At 47.8% G+C, this 25,422-nt stretch overlaps 1 long non-coding RNA gene and 2 pseudogenes across 1 annotated transcript; 2 read left to right on the top strand and 1 right to left on the bottom strand.

Annotated features, from left to right (window-relative positions):
• LOC114670397 (phosphatidylinositol 3,4,5-trisphosphate 3-phosphatase TPTE2-like) overlaps nucleotides 1–25,422 on the bottom strand; it is a 314,879-nt pseudogene that overhangs the window by 9,165 nt on the left and 280,292 nt on the right.
• Nucleotides 3,931–4,860, top strand: LOC144331577 (B-cell CLL/lymphoma 7 protein family member C pseudogene; annotated as a pseudogene).
• LOC144332005 (uncharacterized) lies at nucleotides 16,452–23,585 on the top strand. Its single transcript, XR_013399676.1, has 4 exons — nucleotides 16,452–16,605; nucleotides 17,667–17,808; nucleotides 20,020–21,073; nucleotides 22,920–23,585. It is a non-coding gene; the product is annotated as an uncharacterized LOC144332005 (long non-coding RNA).

Raw genomic sequence — 25,422 nt, 5'->3', positions numbered from 1 at the left:
GGTCCTCCTCCTCCCTCATCAGAGGCTCACTCCGCCCTGAAAAGTCCACCGTGGTTTGAGACCAGAGGAGCAATGAGAACGGGAGAGATGGGAAGGGGATGAAGTCCCCCAAATTGGGGATGGAAAAGAAAAAGTGAAGAACATCTAAGGGCTGGCAATCAATGGGCAATTGCAGGAGGAGTTCATGTGTGAGGACATGTAAAAAGACAGGTATGAGTCAGGATCATTTGCATATACAACTATGAGCAAAACCCTCCCAGAGTGGGAACATTGGCCCTCCTGCCCAATTCTTCATTTATACGTAAAGCACTTACCACGAATCGAATAAATAATGAATCTTTTTATAAAGACTATCCGTCTTGGAGGGAGATTCCAGTTGTAGAGATGTTTCACTTGTGCAAAATATCCAACATATCTATTCTGAAAAGCAACAGAAACCTTACTTTAAGTGGAGATTGAAAAGTCTAAAGTCTGCATTCTTTTTTTTTTTTTTTTTTTTTCGGATAAAGCTTGTTAAGGGAGGTAAGTAATTAAGAAAACATTTACTGGATGCCATTATATAACCAGGCGTTTTTCGGGATGCTGCCTCACAACTATCTACCTTGAGGGAAAAATACTGAATTCAGAGCAATGGGGAAGTAACAAGGATGCAGCCAGGTCCTGTTTATAGGCTGCTTAAGGTTGAGACGGCAACTAATCAGAAGCACAACAAAACAGTTACAGCATCATCAGTGTCCAGAGAGAAGCTTAGCTGTGACTGAGTTGGAGGAAGGCTTGTGGTTTGGCAAAGAGCAGCTTCCTGGGCATGAGAGAATATGGTATAAGTGAAAACTCCAGAGGATACCTCCATACCTCAAGCAGGCTTCCTGTCATTCTTCTTTGGTTCCTGACAGCTAGAATTTCTTCACTTTGCATTTCCTCAGTTCTGTTTTCACAAGGAAGCCCTGGAATTCTCTTAGCCTTGTCCTTTCCCCGGGGCAAGCTGTTCACAATGGCTCTCCCCTGAATCTTTCTTCAAGGCATTGAAGAGCTCTGGTCCTGAATCAACTGGTTCAGAATCCAAAAGTTGGCCATCATGGCGGCTCCCGCCTGTAATCTCAGCACTTTGGGAGGCCAAGGTGGGCAGATCACCTGGCATCAGGAGATTGAGACCAGCCTCGCCAACAGGGTGAAACCCTGTCTTTACTAAAAGTACAAAAATAGGCCACATGTGGTGATGGGCACCTATAATCCCAGCCACTCGGGAAGCCGAGGCAGGAGAACCATGTGAAGGCAAGAGGTCGAGGTTGCAGTGAGCTGAGATTGCACCACTGCACTCCAGTCTGGGCGACAGAGCTAGACGCTGTCTCAAAAATTAAAAACAAAACAAAACTCATAAGTTCACAGACTGTTCCTTAGCCATTGGGAAATGTTCATTAAAGTAACTAACCCACCGGTGTTCATTAAGGTAACTAACTGCCATACTTTCCTTTAGGAAGGGCCATTCATGAGGAAGGCTCATGAAAGTTCTTAACTTAGGAGTAGATGCAGTCAGTAGAATGGCCCACAATGTGAAACTAGGCCTCATAAAACTTAGAAACTAGGCCTCATATAGAAAAAATTAACACCAGGTGGCTCTGGATAGGGTCCCACCCTGCCTCGATAAGGACCCACCCTGATAAGGTCCCACCCTGCCAATTCCGGGAAACAACCTCATGGGATCCCACCCTGCCAATTCTGGGGGTCCCACCCTGCCTCAAAGTTCCCGGAATCAACAACTCCAGGAAAAAAACCTCATAAGGTCCTGCTCTAACCAATTAGCATAAGACACCTTGCTCAGGCCATAGCTAGACTCAATGATTTTGCGCCTTAAGCTTTGTTTAAATTTCGCGCCATAAGCTGTGTTTGAACTTGTGTTTGCCTATATAAACAGCCTGTAACAAGCAGTCGGGGTCCCAGGGCCAACTTAGAGCTTGGGACCCTAGCGCGCTAGTAATAAATAACTCTCTGCTGTGAATCTCGTGTCGGTGATCCTTCGCAGCGACCCCTGCCCAGGAGGGAATCGACAGTTCGGTTCCAACATTTGGTGCGTTGGCCGGGAAGTGGGGTCGTCCGAGGACCCCCGACCCATCCGGCGGAGACCCATCTGGCCCGGGCCATGGACTGCTGACTGAACGGACCTACCAGGTACTTTCGTTTTGTTCTGTCTGTCTTGCCGGCTAACTCTGAACTCTGGGGAGTACTCCTTCTGAATTAAGTGGGGAAGGGGGACAGACGTGTCCGGCACCTTCCCACTCACGCCCCGGGGGACGCCCTGGCGGTAGTCTGGGAGAAGGCTAATGACTCAGTCAGCCTCCTCAAATCTGTAGGCAGGTCGCCCCTGCCATCTGAATATTTTGTGATCTTGTGGCGCCACTCTCTGGCCGCGCGGCTTCTCCTTACTTGTCTGGTCTTTGTTTTTGTTACTTTCGTTTTGTCCTTGTTATACGTGGATGAAATAGGACAGACGTTGACGACTCCTTTGTCTCTGACCCTGACTCACTTCCCTGACGTTTGGGCTCGAGCCCACAACCTCTCCATAGAAGTCCGTAAAGGACGATGGCGAAAATTCTGCTCGTCCGAGTGGCCTACCCTCCATGTTGGGTGGCCCTGGGACGGAACATTTGACCTCCCAATTATCTTACAGGTTAAAGCAACAGCGATGAATCCTGGGCCACACGGACACCCAGACCAGGTGGCCTACATAATTACTTGGAAGGATCTGGTCCGAAACCCTCCCTCTTGGGTGAAACCCTTCCTCCATTCCCCTTCCCCATCCCAATCTACCCTCCTTGCCTTAGAAGCCCCAAAGAATCGGAATCCGGACCCGCATAAGCCAGTCCTCCCAGATGAACCCCAGAGGGACCTCCTCCTTCTCGACCCCCTGCCTCCTCCACCTCAGAACCCCCTTCTGGGACCTCCACCTTACGCTTCACCCTTGCCCCCTGTCTTGTCCCCAGCTCTCTCCTCTACCGCCTCGGCCCCTACCCTTTCTCCAACTTCTCCCTCGGCCCCTCCCTCCACCCCGTCTCCTTCTCCAGCCCCGCCCAAACTCACCCCTCGGACGCCGCCGCCGACACCTCCTCGTCTCCACTTGTGGCGGACTGAGGACCCAGAAGGCCCTTCCACTTAGCAATCCTCCCTTTTTCCCCTCCGTACTGTCACGGTCCAGTACTGGCCCTTCTCTGCCTCTGACCTCTATAACTGGAAGACCTATAACCCTTCCTTTTCCCAAGACCCTCAGGCCCTAACCTCGTTAATAGAATCCATTCTCCTCACCCACCAGCCCACCTAGGATAATTGCCAGCAACTCCTGCAGGTCCTCTTAACCACTGAAAAAGGCAGCGGGTCCTCTTGGAGGCCCGGAAAAATGTGCCAAGACCAGGAGGCCTCCCAACCCAACTTCCCAATAAAATAGATGAGGGATTTCCCCTCCCCCGCCCGGACTAGGACTATGAAACGGCACCAGGTAGGGAAAGTCTCCAAATCTATCGCCAGGCTCTGTTGGCGGGTCTCAAAGGGGCAGGAAAACGCCCCACAAATTTGGCCAAGATAAGAAAGAAACCCCTGAGGAAAGGGAAGCCAGGTTAGCAAAGGAACAGATAGAGCGAGAGGATTGTAAGAACCGAGTAAAGGATAAGCATTTAACAAAAATCCTGGCGGCAGTTGTGAGAGAGAAAGGACCAGGGAGAAAGGGAGAGAAGCGGAGGCGGCCAAAAGTGGAAAAAGACCAGTGTGCCTACTGCAAAGAACAGGGGACTCGCGGAAGCGTTAAAGATGAAAGAGGGCGCAGCCAACTCCCGGGGGGACGGCAGGCCGAGAGCGCAGCGCCCGGGCCTGGCGCCAAGCTTGAGCCCGCCGGACAGGAGGCGGCCCCGCTGCGGGCTCGGCTCCGGCCCCAGCCCCGCCAGCATGGCCGGCCAGACCGTACGGGCCGAGACCCGGAGCCGGGCCAAAGATGACATCAAGAAGGTAATGGCGACCATCGAGAAGATCCGGAGATGGAAGAAGCAATGAGTGACTGTAGGCGACACTTCCCTTCGTATCTTCAAGTGAGTGCCAGTGGTGGACCCCCAGGAGGAAGAGCGAAGGTGGGCAGGTGGCGGGGCAAAGAGATCCCGTGGCCAGGAACGTCGGGGCAGGGGCGCCAGTCCCCGAGGGGGTGGCCCTCTCATCCTGCTGGATCTCAATGATGAGAACAGCAACCAGAGTTTCCATTCAGAAGGTTCCCTGCAAAAAGGCACAGAGCCCAGTCCTGGGGGTACCCCCCAGCCCAGCCGCCCTGTGTCACCTGCCGGATCCCCAGAAGGGGTCCCTAAGAAAGCTCAGCCCCCACGGCTGGGCCAAGAGAAAAATCCCGGGGGGCATAACTGCTGGCAGCACTGACGAACCCCCAATGCTGACCAAGGAGGCCCTAGCAATGATCCAGCAGATGCATGCCTGGACACACTTGAGTAATCGAAAGCTAAAATTACTGATTGAAAAAAACTGACTTTCTAATCCCAAAGGCAAGTACCCTCGTAGAACAAGTGACATCTGCCTGTAAGGTCTGTCAGCAGGTAAACGCTGGGGCTACCCGAGTGCCAGAAAGGAAACGAACTCGTGGTAACCGCCCAGGAGTCTATTGGGAAATAGACTTCACTGAAGTAAAACCTCACTATGCTGGATATAAGTACTTACTGGTGTTTGTAGATACCTTTTCAGGATGGGTAGAAGCCTACCCCACCCGGCAAGAAACGGCACACATAGTAGCCAAGAAAATTTTGAAAAAAATCTTTCCTAGATTCGGACTTCCCAAGGTAATTAAGTCAGATAACAGGCCGGCCTTCGTTTCTCAGGTAAGTCAGGGGCTCGCCAGGATATTGGGGATAAATTGGAAATTACATTGTGCCTATAGACCCCAGAGCTCAGGACAGGTAAAAAAATAAATAAAACAATAAAAGAGACCCTTACTAAATTGACCTTAGAGACTGGTTTAAAAGATTGGAGACGCCTCCTATCCTTAGCTCTGTTAAAGGCCCGGAATACACCTAACCGTTTTAGGCTCACTCCATATGAAATCCTCTACGGAGGACCTCCCCCTTTGTCAACCTTACTTAACTCCTTCTCCCCCTCCGATCCTAAGACTGACCTACAGGCCCGGCTAAAAGGACTCCAAGCAGTACAGGCCCAAATCTAGGCCCCCTTGGCAGAACTGTACCAACCAGGACATCCACAGACCAGTCACCCCTTCCAGGTGGGAAACTCTGTCTACGTTAGACGGCACCGCACTCAAGGACTAGAGCCTTGGTAGAAAGGACCCTACATTATTCTCCTGACCACGCCCACAGCCATAAAGGTTGACGGAATCTCCACTTAGATCCACGCATCCCACGCCAAGGCTGCTCCAGAGACGTCCGGACCAACACCACTTAAGACATGGAAACTCCGACGCTCCGCGGACCCGCTCAAGGTAAGACTCTCTCGTATCTAACTCCTTGCTTATTGTTTGCCCTTCTTCCCTGCGCCGTCTCTAGTGTAGTTTTTGACGCTAACCCCCCCACCGGCCATTTAGCCTAACCTGACAGATAATTAGTTTTAATAATCAAGAGGTCTTAAATAAGACCTCCGAGAATACTCCTATAAAGACTTAGTTTCCAGACCTCTATTTCAACCTAAAAAAAAAAAATATATATATATATATATATAGCAGAAAAGATAAAAAACACAGGCCCCCGGTTTACTGGTCCCACAGGAGTCCTATTAAGGACTCCTCAGGATAGACAAGAATGAAAAGGACAGGCTAGAAAGGTGTCCATCAGCCAGAACAGGTTTTATGCCTGTCCCGGATTCAGGACAGGACAAATAAGAAAAACTTATGAAAATCTGACTCATTTGTATTGCAAAAGCTGGTCCTGTGTAACTACTAATAATAGAAAGTAAAAATAGGCCACAAAACCTTAGTATATAACCATGTCCTTTGTCCAGTCCTGTACCACAACCCGATATTCGGAAAATTGCAACCTGGTTCGCATCAAGTTTGAAGATGCGGCAAAATCTAATAACAGATAGATAACAACAAGGTTAATATAAGGTCTCTATTTATACCAGCACAACCCGCCTAAAATTCCCCTCCAAATCAGACTATTAGTCAATCCAGACACTGCCCCTGTTGCAGTAAGGCCAAACCAGGTTTTATTAGAAGCTAGGAAGCCCCCGGTTTCCATATCGGAGAAGCCCCAACTAAAAGCTCCTCAAAGCACTTCCCCGCCCTTAATCTCCCTCACCCCCACCGACATGTTAAGAATTAAGGTAGCGGCTAAAGTTAAGACCGGGACAGCAGCCCTAGTGCATGGTAACCATCATCTGCAACAACTTAAAGTAGCCATAGATAAAGACCTTAGAGCCATAGAACAATCTATCACAAAACTTAAAGAGTCCTTGACTTCTCTGTCTGAAATTATATTACAAAACCGACAAGGACTAGAAATTGTCTTTCTGAAAGAGGGCGGGCTCTGTGCAGCCCTGAAAGAGCAATGTTGTTTTTATGCAGATCATTCAAGAATAGTTAAAGATTCTATGGCAAAACTAAGAGAAAGATTAGACAAGAAAAAAAAAAGAGAAAAAATCTCAACAAAGTTAGTTTAAAAATTAGTACAACCAATCCCCTTGGCTTAGCACCCTAATCTCCACCATCTTAAGACCCCTCATCCTGCTCACGCTCATCCTGCCTTTCGGGCCATGCATACTCAACCACTTACTCACCCTTATTAAAAATAAATTAAACATAGTACATGCTATGGTTCTGACCCAACAATACCAGACCCTCAGGACTGAAAAAGAGGCTCAAGATTGAGCCTCTGACACAAAAAGAGGAGGAAATGAAACTAGGCCTCATAAAACTTAGAAACTAGGCCTCATATAGAAAAAATTAACACCAGGTGGCTCTGGATAGGGTCCCACCCTGCCTCGATAAGGACCCACCCTGATAAGGTCCCACCCTGCCAATTCCGGGAAACAACCTCATGGGATCCCACCCTGCCAATTCTGGGGGTCCCACCCTGCCTCAAAGTTCCCGGAATCAACAACTCCAGGAAAAAAACCTCATAAGGTCCTGCTCTAACCAATTAGCATAAGACACCTTGCTCAGGCCATAGCTAGACTCAATGATTTTGCGCCTTAAGCTTTGTTTAAATTTCGCGCCATAAGCTGTGTTTGAACTTGTGTTTGCCTATATAAACAGCCTGTAACAAGCAGTCGGGGTTCCAGGGCCAACTTAGAGCTTGGGACCCTAGCGCGCTAGTAATAAATAACTCTCTGCTGTGAATCTCGTGTCGGTGATCCTTCGCGGCGACCCCTGCCCAGGAGGGAATCGACAGTTCGGTTCCAACAAATGCAGGATCAGAATGCAATGGTGTCTGAGACTCACCAGCAGACACAGAGGCCACTCTGTCCTGAGGTCTTGCCAACACAGCTCTCAAACGTGCAGCTGAGTCCCTGTGTTGCTTTTTCAGTGAATCAGAAGAGATTCAGTTGCAACCTTTGCTGTGCTAGTTCTGGACTAACGTTAGGGAAACTGTGCAGGACTGCAGAAGAGATGGGGATGGGGAGATGTGTGGGGAGAGTTGTTGAAGGAGCTCCATTTAGCATCCCCTTAGCTTCTGCCACTAGATTCTCCACCTCTCCCTAAGGGCTGTAAACCACCAGGGACCTCAAGCTGCTTGTACTCCCATGCTTCCTTCTCCTACAACTTAAGACAACGTGGACTTGTAGTAGAAATTAATACAACCTGGCCGGGCGCGGTGGCTCAAGCCTGTAATCCCAGCACTTTGGGAGGCCGAGACGGGCGGATCACGAGGTCAAGAGATCGAGACCATCCTGGCTAACACGGTGAAACCCCGTCTCTACTAAAAAATACAAAAAACTAGCCGGGCGAGGTGGCGGGCGCCTGTAGTCCCAGCTACTCGGGAGGCTGAGGCAGGAGAATGGCGTAAACCCGGGAGGCGGAGCTTGCAGTGAGCTGAGATCCGGCCACTGCACTCCAGCCTGGGCGGCAGAGCGAGACTCCGTCTCAAAAAAAAAAAAAAAAAAAAAAGAAATTAATACAACCAACACATAGGAGGCACTCACTACAAAAAAAGAAGATATTATGAGAAAAGGGTGAAAAGATGGGTAAGCCATGGGCTTTGCCTTTAAAGGGGATACAGAAGTCACCACTTCAAATAACTAGAGAATAACGCAAAGTGACGTAGTCCATAAAAGAAACACAAAGGGCTTTAAGAATTGAAAAAGCAAGAGACGACTTTAGGCTGAGAAGGGAAAGGGACTCTAGGAAAAGGGGCACAAGCAATGGCATGAGGGTATCAAGTGGCCATAGGCTGGGAAACAGCACACAGTCTAAATGTGTGGCGTGTGGGATGTGTGCATGCACACAGCGGAAGAAAAGGTTGGAAAAGTCAAACTGCGGCTCCCAAGTGACAGGTTGAAACATTTAGTTTATTGCCATTGGCAGTGGGGACATAGTATGGATTTTGAGCATGGAAATGGCAGGATTAGGGCTGCACTTCAGTAAATTCACCTATTACTTTTAGCTTAGGGTCTATGACTATCTTTGTTTTGTTTTGTTTTGTTTGGGGCTTGGGTGTGGGAGGAAAGTATCAGTGGATAAGGCTGAGTTCTCCTGGCCCAAACTCAAGGTTTGGGGCCAGTAGTTAGAGTGTTCTTCTCATAGGGCCAAGAGTACTCACTCAGCTTCCACCACTTAAAGAAAAACTCATTTACAGCCATCTCCGAATCTATTCAGGAATTCCCAACCCACTCTCACTTCGGTTTCAGGGGCAACATAGAAAAGGCAATAGAAATGAGAGGCTGTGCACAGCACGGGCTTCAGAGACTGACATCGAGATTTCAGTCCTTGGTTCAACAGTTACGTTCTCTGAACCGCAATTTTCTAATTTATAAGATGAAAATCATAGTAGGACCTACTCAAAGGGTTACGGAGAATATTAAATGAGATAGTGAATAGACAACTCTTAGAATAGTTCAGCAAAGTCTAGAACGTTGTAAGTGCTATAGGATAAACATCCTGGTTTCTGCAATAAACAATTACAAGTAATAAAAAATGGTGAGAAATTTATGAACTTAGATTCTTAAAAGAGACTTAGGAGACACAGCAACCAAATGAAATATGTGGACTTTGTTTGAATTCTGATTAAACAAACTACATTTTCAAAGATTTTAAGACAATTTTGGAAACAACCATGGACTACAAATTTGATTTTAAGGATTTTTAAGGTATAATATTTTTAGATATGATAAAAAGTGTTAAGGTTTTTTGTTGTTGTTTTAAGAGTACTTAAATGTCATACTAAAATGCTTGTGGGATAAAATGATCTGATGACTGAAATTTCCTTTAAAATTAACCCAGATTTAGGGAAAGCAAGAGTGGAGAGTGGGGTTGGGGGGTTTGAGTGGAGTGGGAAAAGAATGGATGAAACATGGCTGGCTGCAGGCTGAAATGACTGTTGCAGCAATGTGATGACTATGTGAGGATATATTGTATGATTCTCTGCTTTTGTATATGATTAAAATTTTCCATAACAAAATATTTCTAAAAGAAGAATCAGAATAACAGTGTATATTTCCTATGGGTGTTATGGGTATTAAATGAGATATGTGAAAGTGCAATACTGTCTGATATACAGAAGGGGTTTTGAAAAGTTTATTTCCCCTTTTATTTTCTCTTTTAAAATACACCTCCCTGACAACACACAGAAAAGACACACACACACACAACCCCCCTCCAGGAGTCATTCAAAAACAGACTTTGTGATGTTTTGCAAGGGTTGAATTGCCCTAATAAGGGTTTGTGAAGGACTTGGATCTTTTTTAACATTGAAATCAAAGGCTGATGATTTTAGATAAACTTCAGGGTCCTGGAGCCTTGGGTACTGGACCTTCCTACTTTGGGAAAATAATCAACTCCTGAGCTCCATAAACAATAACCAGTATAGAATAGAAAGCAAGATTCTCTGGGGAGAAGACAGAGTCCCCAACATGTGGGCTGCACCTGAAGCATGACCCTCAGACTCAGGAAGGGACCAAGGCCTGTTGCAGGGCACCCAACTGCTGCTACCTGATCACCAAAGGAGAAGAGTCTAAAATGAAACCAAGTAACAGGTGGCAACCTTAACCCACTCCCCTAAAAAAAAAAACTTCCATTTTTAAAAAGAAAACTTACCTGAGAAGGAGTTTCTACTCCCTGAAATTTATTGCTGTTGGTTTTATCTGTTCACCTTTCTCCAAAATAATACAGGCTTTCCTACAAAAACAAACGAACAAAAAGGGTACAATACAGCCATGGTTCATCTGCACATGTTCCTTTCCTATATTAGGTACCCTTAGTGTTTCTACACCCACCTTCTTTCCTAAAGTCAGTGATTTGTTTGTTTGTTTGTTTTTTGGTAGAGTCTTGCTCTGTGACCCAGACTGGAGTACAGTGGCAGGATCTAAGCTCACTGCAACCTCTGCCTCCTGGGTTCAAGTGATTCTACTGCCTCAGCCTTCTGAGTAGCTGGGACTACAGGTGTGTACCACCATGCCCAGCTAATTTTTTGTATTTTTAGTAGAGATAGAGGTTTCACCATGTTGGCCAGGCTTCTCTCAAACTCCTGACCTCAAGAGATCCGCCTGCCTCAGCTTTCCAAGTGCTGGGATTAAAGACGTGAGCCACCCGTGTCCAGCCGCAGTGATCTTCGGGCAGAGGCTATCCAAAATAACAAAATTAGGACTTCTCTCATTCAAGGATTCACAAATTCAGAAAATTTTAGAGCTAGAAAGACCTTAGGAAGCATCTGGTCCAACCCTTCTTTCCATATTACAAATGACAACACTGAGACCAAAAGAAAACCAAGCAATCCGCCCTGGAGATGCTGCAGCCAGTTAGAAGCAGCTCAGGCCAGGAATACAGGTCCCTGGATCTCAGTCTAGGGCTCTGGATCAATAGCTGTCAATGACTTTCAAACCGTTTGTTTTTTAAGCTGCAATCCACACTAATAAACCTAGGAGAAACACAGACACACACCAATATTTAAACCTTTTTATATTTTCTATTCTGCTCTATTCCATTTTATTTTTAAAAGATGTCAGTTACAACCCAGTAACTTTATTTTACAACTCACTGATAAATCATGATCCATAGCTTGAAAAACACTATCCTAGAACATCCATTTTCAAAATCTGTGTACCTCAAATTAGAGAAACCAAACGTGGTGGAATTGGAGTGCTGGGCATTGCGCATAACCACCACCTCTTCCCGAGACTGTAGGCCAAACAACTCCAGCAGAGCTGCTGGAAATGGCAGCAATTCAGCAAGAAAATGGCGGAAAAGAAAATGACTGAGAACTCTGCTTGAAGTGGAAACAGCCCACCTTGTGTTATCAGAAATTTCTAGAGATCACAGACTCCACATGTATTGACTAAGCAAAGACATTTACATTCAGGAGAGGCTTTGTTTTGAGTTGTGAAATGTTGCTTTTTATCTACTTAAGAGTTGTGAGGATGGTCAAGGCTGGAGTTATCTAATTAAGCTTGATACTATCCTCATGAGGAAGGAAGAAGTCATGGTACTGGCAGGAGTAAGAGCAGAGCCACGTGAAGTGAGGGAAGCATCTTGATTACTGAATTTTTTTCATCTGTATAACATGGCTTTACTCCCCTCACCTTCATCCTTCCCCATCAGGTCTTGTCTTTATTTAAAATGTTGATATTGTATACATCATAGATTTTTTGCATTAATTTTTGTTGTTAAAATATTGCATTGAAATTATTTTAACTATTGCAATTTTTAGCATTCCCTTAAATTTTGCACCTCATTGACCTCACTCTAGTCCCAGCCCAAAGGGATTCTTAAGTCAGCTACTAACTAGTGCATGTTAAACAAGAAAGTATCGAAAACAGAGTTTCTAAAAACTGCTTCTCTAATTATAATTTTACTAAGCATCATGACTAAAATAATCATCTTAATGTCCTACCAGTGATGTTTCAGAACTAGCAAACTCAATTATCATAAGACAAAGTTTGTAGAACATCTTTAATACCTCTGCAGTTAAAAATATTTCGGAGGCAATAAGGAAGGCACAAATCATAGTTCCAGTTCTTCCTAGAAAAGAAGTTAGTTCAAGGAACATACGTGGTATAAAAATACACTCAGAAATATTCAAGGAGTGCATTTTAAGTTGATTTTCTTTCTTTTTTTGAGACAGGGTCTTGCTGTGTTACGCAGGCTGGAGTGCAGTGGCACAATCTTGGCTCACTGCAACCTCTGCCTCACAGGTGAAAAACACGCAAATTACATTTACAGTAAAAATATCTCACAACCTGTAGACAAAAGGCCACAATGAGGTTTTTACTAAATCTATAAGAAAGCAACAATTCATGTCTTTTATAATTTTTTTGGATAATAGGAAAAAAGAAAAATTCCCAACTCATTTAGTACATTAATATAACTGATTCCAAAATTGCACAAATACAGTAGAAGAAAAGATAACTTTACACCAGTCTCACATATAAATGTAGATTTAAAAATATACATATATTTTCAAAGTGAATTCAGCAATGTAGAAACACCAAGTGCCATTTCTCTTAACGATGCAAGGATGTTTTTTCCAAGATGGCAGATGACAGGCTTTTAGCATGCCTCAGTCATTTGGCAGTAGTAAGCAAGTACATAAAGACCAACTCTGTGAGCTTTCATTCAAGAAAGAAAATGGCAATTCCCCGGAATTATAAAGGACATCCCAGATCCTGGGGAGGACAAGGCAGGCAAGCAGCCCTCATGACAGCATTCAATTGATAAAAGTGAGTGGAGTGAAGCCTCAGTATGTGAGAGAGACAGACAGCACCCCTCCGTCTCATCTTCCACTGGAGATCCAAGCAACCCGGCCAGAGGAAGAGTATTGTTTCTCCCAAGCCTTGGAGCTAACTTGAGGAGAAACTTGGAGACTTTGCGAGGGAAAGACACAGGGAAACGCTGTCAGCATTTTCCCAAACCTGGACTGAGAGCTGGACAAGACTGGGGGATTTTCCCTATCTGGCTCCACCCATCTTATGCCCCCAATCCCCCTATCCCTAGGGCTGAGGAGGGAGCTCCAATTAATGTGCACACCGGAAATCAGCCCATTGCCTGAGGCCACAGAGAGCTCCTCCCAATAAACAAGGATCAAGTAGGTAGCCAGCAGCTCTGGCAACAGCCAGCTCTTACCCATGGCGCCATCTACTGGCTTGTAGGTCAAACCACACACCCAGTATAAAACCTGCAGACAGAAGTGCATGGGGCTACAGAAGCAAAGCCAAAAAAGCCTACCTAGCAGGCTCTACAGTCCACCCCTAGGGAGGAGGGAAAGGAAAAGAAGAAAATAATAATAATAATAATACAGGAGAGGAAAGAAAAAGAAAAAGTACTACCCAAACAAAAATAATTACACAAATTAGAAGTGCTAGCATCTCCAGCTAAGAAGGACCCGTGCAAGAATTCAGGCACCATGAGAAATCTGAATGCAGTGACACTAACAAAGGATCACACTAGCTCTCTGGCAATGCTTCCTACCAAAATGAAAACTGAGAAATGACAATAAACAATTCAAAGCTTGGGTTGCAAGGAAGCTCAATGAGATTCAAGCTTGAAATCAACAAAAAGAAACTTCTAAATCAATCCAGGAAATGAAGGAAGAGATAAACATCTTAATAAGAAATCAATCAGAACTTCTGGAATTAAAAAAACTCACTTAAGGAATTTCAAAATACAAGTGAAAGCTTTATCAATAGACGGGACAAAGTAGAAAACATAATTTCAGAGCTTGAAGACTGGTCTTTCGAACCAATCCAGTCAGACAAAAATAAAGAAAAAGGATTTTTTAAAAGTGAAGAAAGTCAGAAATATGAGATTCTGTAAAGTGACCAAACCTGCAAATTACTGGCATTCCCTAGAGAGAAAGAGAAAAAGAAAAGAACCTGGAAAACATATTTCATTTCTTGAAAATAATTCAAGAAAATTTATTAAATCTTGCTAGATAGACATCTAAGTACAGTGAAGCCAGACAGCGCCTGTGAGATATATAAACAATGAACATTACCAAGGCATATATTCACCAGACTGTCACTGTCAAAGAAAAGCCCTGGAGGCACTAGAGAAAAAGGCCAGATCACATACAAAGTTAGCCCGTCAGGATAACAGCAGACTGCTCAGCAGAAACTTTATAAGCCAGGAGAGATTGAGGGGTCTATTTTCAGAATTCTTAAAGAAAATAAATCATAATCAAGAGATTTATATACTGCCAAACTAAGCTTCATGAGTGAAGGAGAAATAAAAACATTTTTTCTAGAGAAGCAAATGCCAAGAGAGTTCATTACCACTAGATCAGTCTTACAAGAGATGCCTAAGGGAGTTCTAAACATGGAAATGAAAGAATGATACCTGCTGTCATAAAAACACACTTAAGTACATAGCTCACAGACCCTATAAAACAACCATACAATAGAAAGTACTGAAAAAAAAAACAACACAGCTAACGATTTCATGATAGGGTGAAAACCTCACATGTCAATATTAACCTTGAACGTAAATGGTTTAAACACACCACTTAAAAGTCACAGAGTGGGCTGGGTGCGGTGGCTCATTCCTGTAATCCCAGCACTTTGGGAGGCCAAGGTGGGCGGATCACGAGGTCAGGAGATCAAGACCATCCTGGCCAACATGGTGAAACCCTGTCTCTACAAAAAATGTAAAAATTAGCCAGGCGTGGTGGCACATGCCTATAATCCCAGCTACTCAGGAGGCTGAGGCAGGAGAATCACTTGAATCCAGGAGTCAGAGGTTGTGGTGAGCCAGTATCGTGCCACTGCACTCTAGTCTGATGATAGAGTGAGATTCTGTCTAAAAAAAAAAAAAAAACAACAAAAAACAAAAAACAGGCTGGGTATGGTGGCTCATGCCTGTAATCCCAGCACTTTGGGAGGCCGAGGTGGGTGGATCACCTGAGGTCAGGTGTTCGAGAGCAGCCTGGCCAACATGGTGAAACCCTATCTCTACTAAAAATACAAAAATTAGCTGGGCATGGTGACAGGCACTTGTAATCCCAGCTACTTGGGAGGCTGAGGCAGGAGAGTTGCTTGAACTTGGGAGGTGGAGGTTGCAGTGAGCCAAGATTCCGCCATTGCACTCCAGCCTGGGCAACAAGAGCGAAACTCCATCTCAAAGAAAAAAAAAAGAAAGAAAAGAAATCATTCCCTTTGCAGCATCATAGATGCAGCTGGAAGTCATTATCCTGAGCAAATTAATGCAGGAACAAAAAACCAAATACCATATGTTCTCACTCATAAGTGAAAGCTAAACAATGGGTGTTCATGGACATCAAGATGGCAATAATGGACACTGGGGAGTTCTAGAGGGGGCTCAGCAGAAAAGGGCATAGGCTGAAAAACTAACTATTGGGTCCTATGAAGCCCGCGCTGTGCACAGCCTCTCATTTCTATTGCCTTTTCTATGTTGCCCCTGAAACCGAAGTGAGAGTGGGTTGGGAATTCCTGAATAGATTCGGATGTGGCTATAAATGAGTTTTTCTTTAAGAAAAAAATGAGTTTTTCTTTAAGTGGTGGATGCAATCAATCATACCCCAAACCTCAGCATCACACAATATTACAAATAAACCTGCACTCGTACTTCCGAATCTAAAATAAAAGTTACATTGTACCAAAAAAACTAAGCTCAAAAAGAAAAAAAAAAGTGTTTTGCCCATTAAAAGACAAGTAATAAAAGAGTACAAGAATCATCCTATATCAGAAATCTATATTAATGCAATTTATATGCAGGTTGGATGGCACCCAAGCAAAGAAGACTTTGCTTGTAGAAGGCTTGTGGAACCCTGTTGAGGCTGCATCTTCTTCACAGCCATCAGATTGTTTCCTGAGGTATCTGCTTAGCAGTGCACAGGCTATTTACATGGAGGGCTTTGGGGAGCTGTTGGGTTTGGGTTTGGCTGGGGCATGAGTGTTGGCTGTGGGATCGTCACAACCTGGTCCTATGGGACACCCAGTCTGGGATCCTTCTTCCCAGACCACCATCCTGCCTGTCAGCACTCCTATGGCAGGTCCACAGCTGCTTGCTGGAAGGGTGTTGGGAAGTATTGGTTCTCCAGCTGTCACGTCCTCCTGTTCGGCTGAATCCCAGCGATCCTCACTTAGAGTCTGGGTCTCAGAAGGCTGTGGCCCTGGGTTCCTGGCTGGCTGAGTTGGTGCTTTTGTAGCCTCCGGGGCTCTTGTATGTGAGGCCTGACCTGAGTTGCTTCAGGAAACTTTTGCCCCGGAGGCTGCCTCCTGCTTAAGAGCAGAGCCTTTGTGTGGAGATCTGGCTGGCCTCCCTGGCACCCAGCCTGTCCTGTCCTGTTATGTCTGGGTTTGAGGCTGTGTGGAGGGCTCTCTTCCCATAGAGGAGGCAAGGCCAGTAGTATGGGTCAGAGTGAAGCATGGCGATCCCAGCTGGCTGTGCCCGGCCTTTGACTGGAGGAGTCTGAGAATGACCAGGCCTGGGGAGCTGCTCTTCCTGGGAAACAGGTTGTCTCCTCCCCTATTGTGGATTTTCTGGATGTGACCCAGAGGACACTGGGCCTCTGTAGCATGTGCTGGGTGTAGCCGTGTGATTCAGGGTGGGAGGTGCAGGGGATCATCTGCTCTGAGCCAGGTAAGACCTGGACAGGACTGTGGCAGCCCTCAAAGAAGCCAGGTCTGATGGGAGAATAAGCATGGGTAGGGAGGGGACAGGGTCACTAGGGCTGTGTGTCACCTGTTCTTGCTGCTTGGTCTGCCCTGGGAGTGAGAACAGAGGTGGAGGCTGCTGTGGACCCACTTTGGCTTCCGAAAAGCAGGTGTTCATGTGGGGAGAAAGGCAGGTGGGGGACAAAGCTGGTCTCTGAGGTGTTGAGTGGTGGTTTGTATGTCTTTGTCCTTTTTCTCTCTGCTGTCCCCAACAGCTCTGCTGTACCAGCTCATTGACCAAATACGTCACTCAGAGCATCCTGGTCCTACACACGAGTGTTAAGGCCCCTGAAGGGCCAGAGAGGGTTTAGGAGTTTCTCAGAAGCCTGAGCCCGGTGTGAGAGGGCACCAGAGTCACTGAGAACAGACCATTTGAAAAGTCAGGCAGAGGGATCCTGGGCCCTGAGTGTGCCTGCCTGGCCTGAGGTAACCAGGCCAACAGGGCCAGGGCCTCAATAGAGCTTAGCTGCTGAGCTTGGCAGTTGGCCAGTTGCTCTCGGTGGAGGCAGGAACATCCTGATTCCCCAACCCCTGTCTTTTGGTCTCCAGGATCCTTGGAGCAGCTGCAGGGTAGGTAGAGGGGTGTCTCTCCCAGCTGCTTGGTGAGATGAGCCTCCACCTGGCTGCCTCTGCCAGGAGAAAAGAGTAAAGACTGCAGCAGGGAGAAAAGCCAGTTGGGGCCCTTTTAGAGTCAACCCTGCTGCTCTGATTCTAATTTTCAGTTCAGATTTTGCAGGCATGAGTGTGGGTCCCTGAGTGCCCGCCCTTTGAATTCTTTTGGTGAGGACTAAGCATTCCCCAGGGGCTTCTCATTGAACCCCAGAAACACAGCCCCCATTTACCATCCCATACCTTCCCAGGACCTGCTGAAGCGCACACCTGCGGACCACCCAGACTGCCTGTCACTACAGGATGCCCTCCGCATCTCCCAGGACTTCTTTCTGGCATTAGTGATGACATTGACCCCCTGGACTGCAGTCACAATGGACTCCCAAGGGGCAGGTGAGCTCAGGGCCCAGCAAGGCCTCACACTCAGGTTGAGGAGCCCAGGGTGGATCAGATCCCCAGTTTCTTCTCTTACGGCACAGGTATCACTTTGTACCCCTGGTCTCTGCAAACCTGATCCCCCATTCCCAGCCAAGGAGAAGTCTTTGGTCCTTGGTCACCCTGATTTGATTCCCTGCGGCATTTTAAGCCCTAGGCTGAGAGCTTTAAGCCCAGTGTTTCAATAATTTTCCTAAGAATCCACTGAGCCAGAAGAGGAGACAGGCCTGGACAGTCTCTCCATGTCCACCACACTGTCTTTGAGCTGTGTCAGAGCTGGATTCTTTACCTCGGGCAGGCTGTCTGGAGGCCCCAGGCATTGTTCCCCACACCAGGGAAGTCAGCCTGTGGGTACCTCATTCTTGATTGCAGATGCCTGCCTCTGGCCAGCGTGATGTCATCAAGGTGACCAGGGAGGCTGAGGGAGCAGGAGATCTCAGCCGCTTTACATTGGCCTGCACAAGCAAGAATCAGGGAGTGAGCCCCACATGGGGAAAGGCTAGTACTAGAGGTGGCCAAGGCCATCCACGTTGCTGGAGCATTTTACATGAGCTCCTGGATGTCAGACAGCAGTTTCCATGGGGGCCCTTTTTGGTGCAAGGGTGGGGGTGAGCTCAGTGAGGGGAAGAAACACTCAGCATTAGAGGCACAATTCACCCCTGTGGGTCAGCACCCTGGCCCAGATCAAAGGCTTCCTGACCGATAGAGGCTGTTAAGTGGCCCTTAGGAGTGAAGACTGCCTGGGTTCATGCTCCTGTGTGACATTTGTGAGTGAGGGGCGGGTCTGGAGAGTGCCTGATGGTGCATAGGGAGCTGTTTCTGTGCAGTTTCTGGTGCCACTTTGCAATATCATGGAATGTCACTAGTTTGTTTTTCTCTGGGGATATCTGAAAAATCTCTGGAAGACGTAGAGTAGCATCAGTTGTAGGTCATCTTAACTGTACGCTTTCAGTACACGCACCTACATATTGTAGTATACGTAGGTCACACGGTGTGTCATGGAGACAGGAAAGGCTGGGACAGATGGTCGCAGCCCCACAGAAGCCCTCCTGACTCTGAGGGTGGCTGAGGGGAACTATGGAAATACTTCCTCATGGAGTGGAAACCATCCGGAGCCCAGGTGAGAGGCGGCTGCAGGTCCCCCTAGGACACTTCTGTGGCCCCAGCGACGGCAGCCCGGGGTGTCTCATTCCCTGGGTGTTCTTTTTTAAATGTGTCCACCATACATGAATTTGGCTTTGGTTCCCTTGTTGGGTCTTGTTGTTGTGTATTTTTGTGTAAATGCCAATACCACATTGTTTGGATCACTATAGCTCTTTTTGTCATTTGTAATCAGGGAGCATAATACATCCATGTACTTTGTATTTTCCAGTGGTGAGATTGCTAGATGACATAGTAGCTGTATTTTTAATTTGAGGAGGAACTGCCGACTACTGCTCATAGTGCTTGATCCTGGGAGGCAGAGGTTGCACTGAGCCAAGATTGCGCCACTCCATTCTAGCCTGGGCAACAGAGCGAGACTGTCTCCAAAACAAAACAAAGATTCTCTGCGACAACCACTGTATCGGCCCCTCAGGAGGGAGGGTTTCTCCAGGGCAAGGTGAGGGGAAGCCCAGTGATGGGAGTGCTGCCTTTAGAGGAGTCAGTTCCAGTGGCCGGGGACGTGGGTTTTGGCCGAGGACTGTGCTTTGGCAGCTGCTCTGCCTCTCATAGGCCTTCCCAGCTGCACACATGGTGAGTGTCAGTGTGCAGGCACAGGCCTGTCTCCTTTGGGCCACCATTTTGTGACCATGATTTTTGCCTGTGGGGCAGGGTAATTTCAGGATCTAAGTTGATGCACTTGGATGTTCTCAGCCCCAAAAGGCAGCTCTTCTCATTCTAGCCTTTTGTTTTGTTTTGTTTTGTTTTGTAGTAATGGGGTCTTGTGACGTTTACCAGGCTGGTCTCAAACTCCTTGGCTCAGGTGATTCTCACACCTTGGCCTCCCAGTGAGCTGGGATTACAGGCATGAGCCACTGTGCCATGCTAATTTTCTTACTACTATTTTTTGTAGAGCTAGGGTCTCGCTGTGTTGCCCAGGCTGGTCTCGAACTCCTGGCCGCAAGTCACCCTCCTGCCTCAGCCTTCCAGAATGCTGGGATTACATCCCCTTCTTACCTTCTCTGCCAGAAGAGCCCCCGTAGTGTGTGAGTGCTGAGTCATGCAGTCTTCTGGGTGCTGAACGGGGTTTGCCGCTCTGGTCCTGGGCTCCGTATGTGGACGTGATCTGTGTGAACAGCTACTACACTTGGTATCATGACTATGGGCACCTGGAGTTGATTCAGCTGCAGCTGGCCACCCAGTTTGAGAACTGGTGTAAGACTTATCGCAAGCCCATTATTCAGAGTGAGTACAGAGCGACAGAATTGTAGGGTTTCACCAGGTAAGAGGTGTTGAACTTTTTGATTGCGTGTTCTCCCTGGGCAGAGATGTCACTTGCCTCCCCTGGCCTGCCCTGTGCTCACTGCAGTGCTCCCCTTGCTTCACCTTTAGGCTCACCTCCCGCTACCCTATCCACATTCCCTTCTTGCCAGCATCCAGGCCTCTGCCCCACTCGCTTGGCCCTCAAAAGTGGCCTCCTTACCGGCCTTGTTTCCAGACAGCCTCCTATCACCCGTTCCCAAGTGATATTTCTAACTCCTGACTTCAAGTGATTTGCCAGTTTGGCCTACTCAAATCCTGGGATTATAGATGGGAGCCGCCACGCCCGGCCTGTCCTCATTTTTTTATCCCTCTCATTTTTTCGTCTTCCTCACCAAAGATAGGTTGCTTTATCTTGTCGGGTTTTTTTTTTTTCATGTGGATTCCTGAACCCCATCCAGCCCCTTGTTCCCTCCCCAGTAGCTCACACTTATTTGTCACAGCTCCTGGGACTCCCGTTGACACATAAAGAACAGCCCCCCACAGTGGACTGTGCTGTTCTGTTTGCACCCTTAAATTTATTGTGCTTACAGAATGCCACTTCTGCAAACTAGTCAAGAAGGGGGAAGTGGCTCGTGGATATGCACCCTTGCTCATCCTCTTTGAAAAGGTAACCAGCTCTGATTTCTTTTTTCTTTGAGAGGGAAGATCATTCTTGTCACTCAGGCTGGAGTTCAGTGGCACAATGTTGACTCACTGCTACCTCCGCCTCTCAGTTCAAGCGATTCTCCTGCCTCGGCCTCCCAAGTAACTTGGATTACAGGTATGTACCACCACGTTCTCCTAATCTTTTTTTTTTTTTTTTTTTTTAGTAGGGGTGAGGTTTCACCATGTTGGTCAGGCTGGTCTTGATCTTTTGACCTTAAGTGATCCACCTTCCTTGGCCTCCCAAAGTGCTGGAATTACAGGCATGGGCCACTATGCCTGGCCCCAGTTCTGAATTCTTCAGAAACTCTTGAGAGGTTCTAGGTCAGCACTGATAGACCTGGGTTCTGCAGTGCTGGGTGTGGTGGCTCACACCTGGAATGCTAGCACTTTGGGGGACTGAGATCAGAGGCTCTCTTGAGTCCAGGAGTTTGAGACCAGTCTGCACAACATAGACCCCATCTCTACAAAAAATTTAAGATTAGTTGTGGCCAGGCAAGGTGGATGACACCTGTAATCCCAGCATTTTGGGAGGCTGAGGTGGGTAGATCACGAGGTCAGGAGTTCGAGTCCAACCTGACCAACATGGTGAAACCTCATCTCTACTAAGAAAATACAAAAATTAGCTGGGTGTTGTGGTGAGCGCCTGTAATCCCAGCTTCTCAGGAGGCTGAAGCAGGAGAACTGCTTGAACCAGGGAGGCAGAGGTTGTAGTGAGTCAAGATCATGTCACTGCACTCCAGTCTGGGTGACAGAGTGAGACTCCATCTCAAAGAAATAAGAAAAATAAAAAATAAAATTAGTTGGTTATGGTTGTGCTTGCCTGTAGTCCCAGCCACTTGGGACGCTGAGGTGGGAGAATCGTTTGAGCCCAGTAGGTCACGGCTGCCGTCTGCCATGATTGCACCACTGTTCTCCCACCTGGGGGACAGAGTGAGACCTTGTTTCAAAAAAGAACCCTTGCAATGATAGAAATGCCCCATATATGCACTGTGTGAAATGGTGGCCACTAGTTACATGTGGCTATTGAGGTCTTGCTATATGACTAGAATAGCTGAATTTATTTAGTTTAATGAAAAAAATTTTTTTTGATACACCCTTACTCTGTTGCCCAGGCTGGAGTGCAGTGGCATAATCACAGCTCATTGCTCAACCTCCTGGGCTCAAATGATCCTCCCTCCTCAGCCCCCGAAGTGGCTGGAACCACAGGCATGCGTCACCACACCTGGCTAATATTTAAACTTTTTGTAGAGACTGGGTCTCACTGTGTTGCCTAGGCTGGTCTTGAACTCCTGGGCTCAAGTGATTCTCCTACCTTGACCTCCCAAAGTGCTGGGATTACAGACCTGAGCTGCCATGCCCAGCTAGGTTTAATTTCATTATACATGCATACATACAAACATTACATACATACATACATACATACATACATACATACATACATACATTTACTTATGATAGTGTCTCGCTCTGTCACTCAGGCTGGAGTGCAGTGATGCAAACACAGCTCACTAAAGCTTTGACCTCCGGGGCTCAAGCAGTCCTCCCACCTCAGCCTCCCAAGTAGCTGGGACCCCCAGTGTGTGCCACCATGCTTGGCTAATTTTTGTAGTTTTTGTAGAGATGGGGTCTTGCTATATTTCCCAGGCTGCTCTTGAACTCCTAGGCTCAAGCAATCCTCCCCCTTCGGCCTCCGAAAGTGCTGAGATGACAGGCATGGGCCATCATGCCTGGTCCCAAGGCATATTTTTACTTCCAGTGTAGTTCAGCCTTAAGAATGTACCAGCAGATAGAGGTGGAAAAGTAAGATGAATCGAATATCAAATTATATTTATAAATAAAGCAGTTACTAAGTAATGACTTTCTTTTCTTTCTCTTTTCTCCTTCCTTCCTTCCTTCCTTCCTTCCTTCCTTTCTTTCTTTCTTCTTTCTTTCTTTCTTTCCTTCTTTCTTTCTTTCAACAGAGTCTCGCTGTTGCCCATGCTGGAGCACAGTGGCATGATCTTTGCTCACTGCAAGCTCCACCGCCCAGGTTCACACCATTTTTTTTAATACTCTCTCACTCTATAGCCCAGGCTGGAGTGCAGTGGCTCAATCTCAGCTCACTGCAATCTCCACCTCCCAGGTTCAAGAGATTCTCCTGCCTCAGCCTCCCAAGTAGCTGGGATTACAAGCACTCACCATCACGCCCAGCTAATTTTTGTATTTTTAGTAGAGACATGGTTTCACCATGTTGGCCAGGCTGGTCTCGAACTCCTGATCTCAGGTGATCCACCCGACTCAGCCTCCCAAAGTACTGGGATTACAGGCATGAGCTACCACGCCTGTTCCTGGACTGCTTTTTAATAAAATTTTACTCCTGCTTTGCAACTTGCCTCTATCTGGTATCTACCTTGTGACCGTCAGTCAAAGTCTTTCTTCTGAGGAGGCAAGAATTGAGGTTGTTTCAGTTGTGTATGTATTCGCCACCGGGAACTCGGATACCTTCCACCGGTAACAGGTCGAGGATGCTAGGTGAAAATGTTATGGAAGCTGCATGCTTTTTACAAATGTAGTGGTTCTCATGTCCAGCCACAGCCACTGCACCTGTGTGAAAGTCCCCTGAATAAACCTACGTCTTTTTTACTGTCTCCAGATCTCTTCCAGATTCCTTCTACATGGTGCCTTCCCTACTGGAGTAAAGTGGGGTCCCGCAGGGCACCCTCTCCCTGCAATTTTTTTTTTTTTTTTTTTTTTGAGATAGATTCTTGCTCTGTCACCCAGGTTGGACTGCAGTGGTGAGACCTCGGCTCACTGCAACCTTCACCTCCTGGGTTCAAGTGAGTCTTCAGCCTCAGCCTCCTGAGTAGCTGGGATTACAGGCGCCTGCTATCATGCCTGGCTCCGTTTCTTTTTTAGTATTTTCAGTAGACAGGGGGTTTCGCCATGTTGGCCAGGCTGGTCTCGAACTCCTGGCCTCAAGTGATCCGCCCACCTCAGCGTCCCAAAGTGCTGGGATTACAAGCGTGACCCACTGCACTTGGCCTCTCTCCCTGTATCTTCATGTATCTTCAAAGCCAAGAAGGAGCTTCTGTCCCCTTGGTTAGGGTCGGGGTCCCAGAGGTCCAGGATCAAGGCTACCGCCGCCTCCCAAGGAGGTGCATCCCTGCAAGAGGCTGCATCCCGCAGTCATGGAAGAGGCTCCCCTGGGGCCTGCTCCAATTCTTGCTGGGGAAAGCAAGTGGAGGTGCCCCTTGAAGAAACGGGGATGCCACCAATCTCAGGGGTTCTGTCCTGGCCTGGGGCCCTGGATCGTCCAGCCTCTGCCGGGATGGGAAGCAGATGACTCCCTTCTTGGCTGGAGCTGAGGGTGGGGGTCTCGCTTCCCCAAAGGCCTAGCCCTGTGTTCCAGCCACAGGTCCTACTGGGCAGCACCTGGAGCCACTTCGCCCCTCCAGGCCTGGCACGCGCCCTCAACAAACATGGCGCCGACGGCTTCACGCGCGTCACACCGCAGGCGCGTCACGCGACAGGCCCGCAGGGCTTCCCCACCGGCGGCTCTCATCCCCTCAGACTGGTGCCAAGACAGGGAGCGGGAGGTATGACCTGGCTGGTGGCGGTGTCCTGGGCGGCTCTCAGCAGCTGTTGTGTGGCTGCGCGCAGGCGCTGCTGGGCGGGATGCTGTACACCCGGGAGAGCCCGTCGGGGGAGGGCAAGGAGCTCCACGGCCTCTGAAGCTTCCCAGCGGACTTCTCCGACAACCGACGCGGGGGCTTCCAGGAGCAGATGTAGGGACGACCGTTGGGAGGCGCCCGGAAGCCCGGCGTTGGGAATGGCGAAAGCCCCGGCGCCCTGCACCCTCCTTCACCTGAGTGCCCGGGAGCTGGGGGCCCTGAGGAGGTTAAAGGTCAACGGGCTTGGGGGCGCGGGGTTGGAGGACGGGGGAACCGGGGGGACTAGGGGGACCGGGGAGGGCCAGGGCGGAGGAGGCGGGAGGAGGAGGAAGCGTTCCTGTCCAGCCACGTCGGGAGGCGATAGCTGAGCCCGGGCAGTGTACTCTCTAATATTTATTTTTAATTTTTGAAATGTTTTTGAGACGGAGTTTGACCCTGCCGCACAGGTTGGAGCGGAATAGGGCAATCCTAACTTCTGAGCTCAAGCGATTCTCCTGCCCCAGCCTTGCAAGTTAGCTGGGGCCGCCATACCTAATTAAAAAAAAAAAGAAAAGAAAGAAAGAAAAGAAACTTGGTCAGGCTTGGTGGTTCACGCCTGTAATCCCAGCACCTTGGGGGGCCGAGGCGGGCGGATCACCTGAGGGGAGGCGTTCAAGACCACCCAGGCCAACGTGGTGAAACCCGCTCTCTACTAAAAATACAAAAGTTAGCCAGGTGTGGTGATGAGCACCTGTAATCCCAGCTACTTGGGAGGCAGAGGCAGGAGAATTGCTTGAACCAGGAAGGCGGAGGTTGCAGTGAGCCGAGATCAAGC

The sequence above is a fragment of the Macaca mulatta genome, chromosome 10 (genome assembly GCF_049350105.2).
Source record: "Macaca mulatta isolate MMU2019108-1 chromosome 10, T2T-MMU8v2.0, whole genome shotgun sequence".
Classification (NCBI taxonomy): domain Eukaryota; kingdom Metazoa; phylum Chordata; class Mammalia; order Primates; family Cercopithecidae; genus Macaca; species Macaca mulatta.
Note: the sequence above shows the minus strand (reverse complement) of the source record. Positions and strands in the feature narration are given on the sequence as shown.